We start from the raw sequence: 9,903 nt of genomic DNA on the forward strand, positions 1-9,903 counted from the left end.
TCAAGTAATGAAGGGTTGATCCTCACAACAGCCATATGTGCTGTGTCAAAACATCCTAGAGCTAAACTGTGATCTACTGCCTGAATGTCTATACAGCTGCACTAATCAGTATTTTTACATTGACAATTGATCAAATAACTAAGTTTACAGTAATGTGAAAGCTGATATTTACTCACAGAGAAAGTTTTTAGTGTTGTTTAGTTCATTGTTGTGGTTTTAAGGCCCAGGACTTTACTGTTTTTGTTCAGTCACAATAATGTCATCAACCTTGATTCTAGTGGCAGCAGGCAGCTGTTTTCAGTAAAAAACATCTGATAAACCAAACAGCAGACAGACACAGTTAGTGACTTCTGTTGGGACCAAGGAAAGTAAGAATTAAACTGATCTTAAACAAAAGAATACATGGCCAACCTGCACTCAGAGACAAAGGGCCTGAGACAAAGAAAGGGCCTGCATGTAGACATTGCAGCCTTAAATGTCACAGCTAGGTGTTACCCTCCACGTGGAGGGGGTTCAACTGGCCGGAAGTCTGAGAACTAGCATGTAGTTCCAGAACACTCTAAAATCCCATTGGCTAAGAGTCGCTAAACACACCGGGGGTCCTTATCCGGTGCTGCGAAGCTATAAAAGTTTCCGACACACTTTTTCCCCCGTCTTTCCCTCGGTGATTCGTTACTGAACAGGAGACACGTCGGTAGCGCTGCCGAAAAGTCAACAGCATCATCAGGCCGAGGTGAGCTGCGTAGTATCTGGGTGATACTACAAAAAGGGGGTCCCGGTGAAGAAGATCGTCTCTCTCACCAAATCTGCAGAGGGTAAATTACCCTGTTTTTCCAAGTCGACTTTGACAGAGCTCAGAATCCAACTGCCGGAGGGAGCTTTTCTGTTTCGTTAAATCACGGTCCAGTGTTTTTAACCCGCTTTCTGTTCATCGTGGAAAGATCCGCCGAACAAACTAAGTGAACTACACATCCAGAAGTAAGGCTTTAAGGTGTTCTGGGCAGATGTAGGAACAGGGTGTGTATTAGTAATGAGTAAATTGCTATTGTTGCTATTTGTGTTGCCATTAATGTGATCTGATTAATACGGTGCTGATTAATAGGTTTGGCTGTGAATGTATCTCTGATCCAGATATTGTTAAAACTGTGTGAACTGTAGCTTTTACTCCCCGCCGTGGGAAGTTTAATTACTGTACAAGTGGAGCCGTCAATCAACTACAGCGGTGATATAGCCAAAAGACATTATATCATCCCCGTGGAAGGGCTGAGGGTGTGATTATCGTTACCACGGAGTCAGCTGTCCGCTCGCAGAAAGGAGCGGGGAAAATAACCCTCTCTTGTTAAACAAAACCTCAGATTCTGCTGTAACGTCGAGTTAAGTTAGAATCTCGAGTAAACGAAGAGAGTGATTATTTTTAACCCACAGAGATCAAGATCTTCAAGTGTTTTCTTTCTTTCAAGTGTGTTTCCCTCCATTTCTCTCTTGCTTCACGTTAACACATACACACACGCATCCACGGGTGGTGAACTGCTATCCCGGCCAGCCACCACAGCCTCATACACAGACGAGCTAAAACGGCTAGCCCATAGCAAAGTAGCTTATTCGTTTCCCTTTTGTCTGTGAAACGTTAGCCTGAAAAGCTAATGGCTAAACCCTAGTCACGTGAGTGCGCAACACAGCTTCACAACTGCGAGCCGTAGTGTGTTCTTTTGTCTGCAACGCATGTTTCACATAAGCTAACTGGCTAACACATAGCCTAGCTCGAACGAGCTAAAGGCTAACCTTGGGCGTAGCCTTACAACCCCCGCGTTTCGTCAAACCCCCTCCTCCTCACACACTCACACACAGACACAAAGCATGCTCACTGTTTGCTTTTCTTTTGGTTGTAGTTTAAAAAAAAAGGTATATTGATTTTAATTGATCGAAGGATTATTGTTTGGCCATTGATGATTTTGAAGTTAAATAAATTCGGTTATACCGTAAATAGTAGTTGTCTGTGATTATTTTGTGTATTTCTTGTAATAATTGCTGGTTGAACACAGGCAGTGCTCAAATTCATACTTCCTTTTGTTCCTTTAGAAAATACCAGATAAATGAACCAAATTAATTAAGATCTGTATTTTTCTTTGTATACACCACCTATGAGACTATTTCACAGCTCAACTATTGGTCTCTGATTCCAGGGTGGTGCCCGTTTTGATTGTCAATTTGGTAAATGTATTAATACCCATATTCATAACTTTATTAATATTGATAAAACATCTTTGATAATTTGCCAATAATTGAATCTGTACCCTACCAATACCCAACACTTCTGACTAGCTGCTGAGAATACTCTAGTGGATCATTTAGCAGCTAAAGAGACATTATTTTCTCAGAAGTTGGGGAACAAAAAGAAAACTAGAAAGAGAGTAGATATTGGATTTACATTCATCACCAGAAACATGACTCCAAATGAATGCTTAAGTTGCTCTGTGTCTGCTGGATGTGTAAATAGACATTTGCAGTAACACCTTTATAAGGTGATAATATAATATTTTTTTTCAGCATGTTCCACTCTCCTCAAGTAGCTCGATTGTGTTTTAAGCCCCCAACGTCAACTTGAAGGCAGTGCTGCGACCCTCGACTTCAAGGCACCTAACCCTGACCTTAACCCAAACCTAACCCTAACCCTAATCATTGCCTAATCCTAGTGCCAGTGCGACATTGGGGGCTTAAGGCTGAATCTCATTTCTCTGTCTTACCCCTTCCCCTTAGTTTTGCGTGAGAGTAAGGGCTATCCCAATTCTCGTTTTTATCGAGGGGTAGGGCTAAGGGGAAGAGCTAGATACCCCTTAAAACCAAGCAAAGTCCCATGCTTACTTGAAACCGAGGGGTACCCAGAATACACTGTGCAACCGGCAACAATGGTGACCAGATCGCAACCAGAGAGTCCCATAAATTTTCAAGTATTTTCGGCTTAAATAATTGATTTAAAAATTACGACTTGTTTTGTGCTCTACACAGTCCTGTACATATATATTTGCAATCATGTTCTTAATTGAAACGTTTTTAAAAATTGCTAGTTTGCTACGCTAACGTTACATTGCTGATTTGCACAACAGTCCTGCATTTCTCTGCCTTGAATGGACTCCATGCATGTCTACAGTTTTAACTAAACTCCATTAGCAGCGAATTTCGTTTGATATCAGTGCATTACACTACTTGCTTTGGAGACATCGATACGTGCTTTACATATACCGTCCTGTATCACACAGGGACGCTGGAGGACACCCGGCAGCTGATCCACTTTCGGGCTGAAAACAAGCAGAAGTTTCTTAAATCAAAATATGCTGCAAAGCAACTATGGGAGTGAGTCATGCATTCATGTTGTAGCCATTCATTATTGTATTGGTACTGTATTATTGTAATCATTTGTAATTCCTTCCTGTTCATGCACCTGTACATTCTTGTTGGTTATGATACAGGACACTAACGAAAGAAATGGGGTTGGAGGGAAAGGTTCCTGGCCAACAGGCATCAGACTGGGGTCTGGAATTTCAGAATAGCTGTAGTTTTTTTGTTTGTTTGTGGTCTTGTGTGTCTTTTTTTAGTTTTATACATTTGAGTGCCTTTTTTATATGTGTGTGACATGTAAGTTATGGTTCTAATAGTTGATAATGGTTCTTTAATATAATATATTTTTATATAATGTTTTTGCCTGTTATGTTTACTTTATTGGACAATAAAGACATATTTTTGTTAACAAAGAAAGTGTTTCTGAACATCAATGACATTCAAAACAGTGATAACTGAAACAGATGTACAACACACCATGCAGTGTGTATACAAATATTTATTGCAAACAGACCTAAGTAGTACACAGATAAGAACATCTGCATCTGCACCACCACCACCAAAGTGAACATAAAAGAACTATAAAATATATACATGCATATGACACTGTTGTCAAAACCCACGGAATCGGCATACACACACTTGCAGACGGCATCTTGGAAGTTTGTGATCAATACTTGTCGCCTCTGGTGATGTTGCAGCCAGCTAGCGACGATGTATGATGACGTAACTGTAACCAAGTGGTGTCTCAGTTCATTGGGGTGTGTTTTCACCCCTAGCCCTTACCACTCTGTTTCGAGGGACAAGGGCTAGGGATAAGACGAAGGGGTAGGGGAAGGGGTAAGACGGGGATGGGATTCAAACACCAAACACAGTGATGGTAATGAAGCTTCGCGAACCACTGTCTTTATTTTCTGAGCTCACTAGGTGGTGCTCTCTGTTCAAAAAAGGGTTGCAAACACACTGAATTGCCATTCCTTTAATCTTTTTCTTTGAACAGAGAGCGCCATCTAGTGAGCTCAGAAAATAAATAGAAGACAGTGGTTCGCGAAGCTTCATTTGACCATCACTACCAAACACCCCTCAAGTGGCTAAAAATGTTTATGCAGCTTTAAAGAGGAATTTCTGTATTTTTAAACCTGGACCCTATTTTCCCTTGCAATTGTGTTTCAGTGACTAATGTTAACAGCAATCTTTAAAATTGGTCCAGTATTGAGCGAGAACAAATCGGGCTGCAATGTAACCCTATAGAGCAAATGTGCAGTGTCAATTTAAATCCACTAAAAGTGCTGTTTTTGCCACTGACAGGCTCAGATTGTTATTATAAGTGTCTGACTACATTCTGGGAAGACGGAAAAGTTGCCGTTATCCTGCCATTCTTTTGTGTGTAACTTATTGATGCCAAGTCCACACAGTTACACACTTTAGCTAATGACATTGCAGCTCTCCACTCTTGGAACAGCAGTTTTCTTTGGGAAAAAGTGATTTGGTATAAGATTTCTTCTTCACTTTGGCTGGCAGTAAACATCACAGTCAAACTGGTCACCATAGACCCGCTGTAACAAAACTAGCCTCAACTTCAGCCTGTCAGTGGTGATGGTCAAATGAAGCTTCGCGAACCACTGTTAGATGGCGCTCTCTGTTCAGCAAAAGGTTGGAAAACACACTGAATTGCTATTCCTTCAACCTTTTTCTTTGAACAGAGAGCGCCATCTATTGAGCTCAGAAAATAAAGACAGTGGTTCGCGAGGCTTCATTTGACCATCACTACCTGTCAGTATCCAAAGGTAACGTCTGTGAAAGCTGCACAATATGTAGCTTGACATTTCGTTGGCACAGTTCAGAAATGTGTCATTGAAAATCTTCTGTACTCCAAAACAACAAACTCCCCGGCACTCCTCCCTCCCTATTCGTGTTACCACACAATACATCCATGGTTCCACACTGCTGTCTTCCGGCAAAGTCACCTCGTGAGATTTCAGAACGAGACTTCACCATCTTTACATAATGTAGTCAGACACTTATACAAAAATAGCACTTTTAGTGGATGGAAATTGACTACAGAGATGACTAAATGCATTGAGGTAAGAACAGAGGTAGGTAGGTTCAATAGTAATGAACAAAGCCATATAATAATTGGGATACTATTTTGGATAACTGTGTGTTTATGACTGGCTAGTTGTACATGATTTCTTAAGTTATAGCCTATATCGACGTTTCATTTACTGGATTGTTCCAGTGACGGCGGAGGTTCCGCCGGATGTCCCTCATTTTCAGCCAGACGTCCCTCACCTTCAGCTTTCTTTGTGTTGGCATTTTAAACTCTGCTCGATTCGGGAAACATCCTCCAAGCTAGAACCGACAATCAAATGATATTTAGCTCTTTTTTGGAGTAAAATTATCATGACACACTCGGCAGCCATTTAAATCCCAGAGCCCACCTCCCTACTTGCACATGTTCCACCAAAACAAGTTCCTTTCCGAGGCTATTTTGCAGAGGCACCGTTGCTCCATTAGCTATAAGTGTACAAGTATGACATTTGTGTTAATCAACCCTTTAAATCCCTCTAAAAGCTAATTCTGATGGTTTGTGTGTCTGTGTATGTGTAGGTGCATTGCATGCTGAGACGGTAGTCCACTGAGACTGATGGGAAGAATGATATTGACACGGCTGGTGATTGCACTAATCCCCGCCCGTCAGAGCACAGCCCACCGTGGGGTGTGTTTATCAGCCCTCTCCACTCGCCGTGTTGGAGTTAATGTTGGGTGACACTCAGACACCCTGGCTGATGTGTTTTGGCACTGCGAAGATCCCAGCTGTGCATTTACATATGCAATGACCCAGATTAGCATCCCTCCTCACACTCCATCAACACTGATTAGAGCAGCCCAGTTAGAGGAGCGCTTGTCCAGTGTGTCCCCATGACCATGGCAACCTCTGCGTGTGGCTGTGTACACCACTCTCAAGTTGATTGCTCACTGGCTTGACAATGACAGCAAAGTAGGTGAAGTTTCAATGAGCGTTTAATTAAAGAATTCATCCCCCAAAACCACACAGTACACTTCAATTTTAAATCATTTAATCATTGTTTTAGACTGTCATTTTAGACTTTGATTTCACATTGGCAATAGTCAATGTTGGACAAAGACATTATTCACTCAAACTCATACAAAACAAAAATTCTCACTTACCTCCGATGGCATGTAGACACACAGATTTAGAGGTTTAGATTAATTTGTCCAAGTCTTGATATATGTGTCTCTGAGATTTCTGTCAACACCATTCTTGTACAGTGAACAGTTTTTATTGGACATATTTTTCAGTGACGAAGTATGGTAGTCTCTATGAACATTATTCACAGTGTGATCTGTGATTGTACAGTGTAACCAGACTGTAACAGAGACTGTTTCTGGAAAGAAGCCTTGCTGTAGAATCTTTTTAAAATGTAGTTTTCAATCAATGAAGTGAGCAAAACTAATTAAATTCCCTTGACCTATATTGTATTGGGTGGCGTAGCAGAAAACTCACAGTATGAAACTATCTCTAAACCTGGACAAACATCCAAAACTATCAGCTTGGCTAGTTCATACTAGAGGTAAGGGATGTTTTGTAATTGTATGTCATGGGCGATTTTAGACTCAAGCCCCCCTACAATTTTTTTCAATCAGATTAAGGGCTTCACATGAGATTTTGTGAACTTGTCTGTTAGTGACAGAGGACAAACAATTACCATTAACAGAAACATAGTTTTGGCCAATCGGAGGTGGTTGTGCCAGACTCCTTTTTGCTCGCAGGTTTCTCTATAGAGCTCCCCATAAAGCTCCGGAATAGATATTTGGCAGCTCCTATGTTAACTTGTGTCTGACTCCTCGCTCGGCCAGTCTGCCGTTTCCTCTTTCTCTGTTCTTCCGACAATGCTTTGCTAGCTTTCTGCTTCTTTTCATTCATTCATTTCATTTATTATACAGGAAAATTTAAAAGCAACAATTAAGTTACAATAAACGGGCCTGACTCAGTTTAAAATCTGGTTTACAGCAGGTTCCTGTTCTGCAGCAACATAGAACAATGAACACAATTTCGGCACATTTATACAGGACATTATTATTGACTAGACAGATACAAACAAATAAATCATTAAATACGGAAAAACAAGACTAAAAACAATACATGAACATGTTCAGGCTCAGCCATGATGATAGTGTGAAAAACTCCATCGCTTCTTGTTAGCCGGTTCCTGAATGGGCGTATGTGTGCAGTGCCGTGAAGCAATTCTTTACATCGCAAGACCTGATATCACGCGATACTTCCTGACGCAAGGGTGTTTTTTTCCGTTCACAGGCGCTAGGGGGAAGCGACTTTCCTATGGAAAATAATCTTACTTCAACTTTGAAAACTTCACAAACAGCTCTAAACTGAAATTGTTTTTCTAACAACAAGGCCAAAATTAAAAATCAAGTGATTTTCTTATGAATGTTTAAAAAAATATATGCTTAATTTACATGCCTGATACGCTTAATGTAGTCATTGTAGTGAATCATTCCATTCTCATTCCAGTGAGGAAGCAGGCGAGAAGGAGACCGTTACATTACCTCAACCAAAGACCAATGGAAAGTCATATGAAAAGCTATGTTTAAGTGCAACAATACTTTATAACTAAAGAATGTAGCAAAAATAAATTATTCTTGGAGATGCATCTGCAAAATAAATAAACAAAACAAGTAATCTTTGCAGGATGGATGTTCATACACATCCATATTTTTTTATGTAAAACATTTGTTTTAATGTTTTACAGTCAGTCGTTCTATTTAATCTCTTGTATGTCATATGTTTGGTTTTGATGAAATGCTATTGTGTTGGGAGCAATTGTGATATATTACACCTCTACTGTATTATTCTAATTACTGTATGTAGTGTAGGTGTACACATTTGGGAATGATGCTCTATATTTTGATAAGGATCACAGGTTGTTGACAAGGTAAAATCTAATCGGGATCCAAATAAACACGCTGTGCACTTAAATCCTGGTTAGAATTAAGAGTGTCACTGCAGCAAAAGCATAAGAATGGATGAATAGTCTAGATCAAGGATCTTCATCAGGGGGTGCTCAGAGTCAGTGCAGGGGGGCCTCCAAATTATTGTTAATTTTGGAAAGTTTTTTAACAAATTAAAAAGTCTTAAAATGAATTCAACCTATTATTAGCAAATATATATCCCCACTGCTTACTGGCCTATAGGTAAGGTAGTCACTAAGGTAGCCATCCAGAGATACAGTTCATCCTAAGGATTCACTGTGCCACATGTATGTTTAACATTAAAACATGATTTATAAAATCATGCCAACAATTAGTAGAGTATTTTAATAGTTTAGTATTCTTCTTCTTATTTTTTTGGGGCATTTTAGGCCTTTATTTTATAGGACAGCTAAAGATGTGCAAGGGAAGAGAGAGAGGGGGAATGAGATGCAGCAAAAAGACACAGGTTGGAGTCGAACCTGCTGCCGCTGCGACAAGGACTGAGCCTTTGTACATAGGGTGCATGTTCTACCAGGTGTGCTATCCAGGCACCCATCTGTCTCTCTTTCAGTTAAGGGGTTGTTGACTTAAAAAAACGTTGAAGACCCCTGATCTAGATAGTAACCATAGAGCAACTCCTATATAAAAAAAAAATCTAAAGTACTTACACTAAACATAAATAGTAACTGTAAAGTGGATAGAGACAATTTATATTTTCACACATAAAGTAAGAAGACAAAGAAGTTACAATGACATAAATACATGCATACAAGGTACTTTAGACAATGGAACCAGGTGGTGGGTAAAGTATACAGTATACTAGTATGCAACTGGGACAGAGCAATCATATAGCCACACATTATAGGTGTGCTACCAATCACCCACTGATCAACTGATATTCACACATCATGCACTGGGAGTCACTCACGCTACTAAAAGCTTCTGAGCCTGTTGAACCTTTACAAAGGCACATGTGCACATCCGCAGCTCGCAGTGTGAGTGTCGCCGTTGCAGAGGATGGGGGGACAATGCACGGGGGGCAAAGACGCAGCTAGATTACGGCTTGTCATTAGCAGCATATGCTTCCATTCATTAACTAATTGCACTTTATTATGATGTAATTATAGCGTCCACAGTGTGTGATCACAAAAACTAAGCTGTGGCACTCCAGCCAGAGCCACCCCTTGCACTCCATGCAGTAATTGCCCTCTCGGCTTTGATGAATAAGGAGATGATTAACCTTAATTCCCAAACAGCATCGGGGCATTAGCAGTGAATGAATTACGGGGAAGTGGATGTGACTAAGCGACTTAATATGGTAAATTGGTTGAGCATCTGAAGTGGCTCCAATGATGCTCTATTAGCTCAAGGCCTTCTCTCCTGCTACAACTGATTCCAGGTCGGAGCCTCTTCAATCAGACTCTGGCTGTGAGTCGAGATGCCGACTGTCCCTGTGCAGCGCAAAACTAATCATCCACTTCACGCAGGTAAAGATTCAGTCACTACCTCGTATGGGAGGGGAGCCCAATTATGTAATCTAGATAAATTCATCCC

Source organism: Sander lucioperca, chromosome 2 (genome assembly GCF_008315115.2).
Source record: "Sander lucioperca isolate FBNREF2018 chromosome 2, SLUC_FBN_1.2, whole genome shotgun sequence".
NCBI lineage: Eukaryota > Metazoa > Chordata > Actinopteri > Perciformes > Percidae > Sander > Sander lucioperca.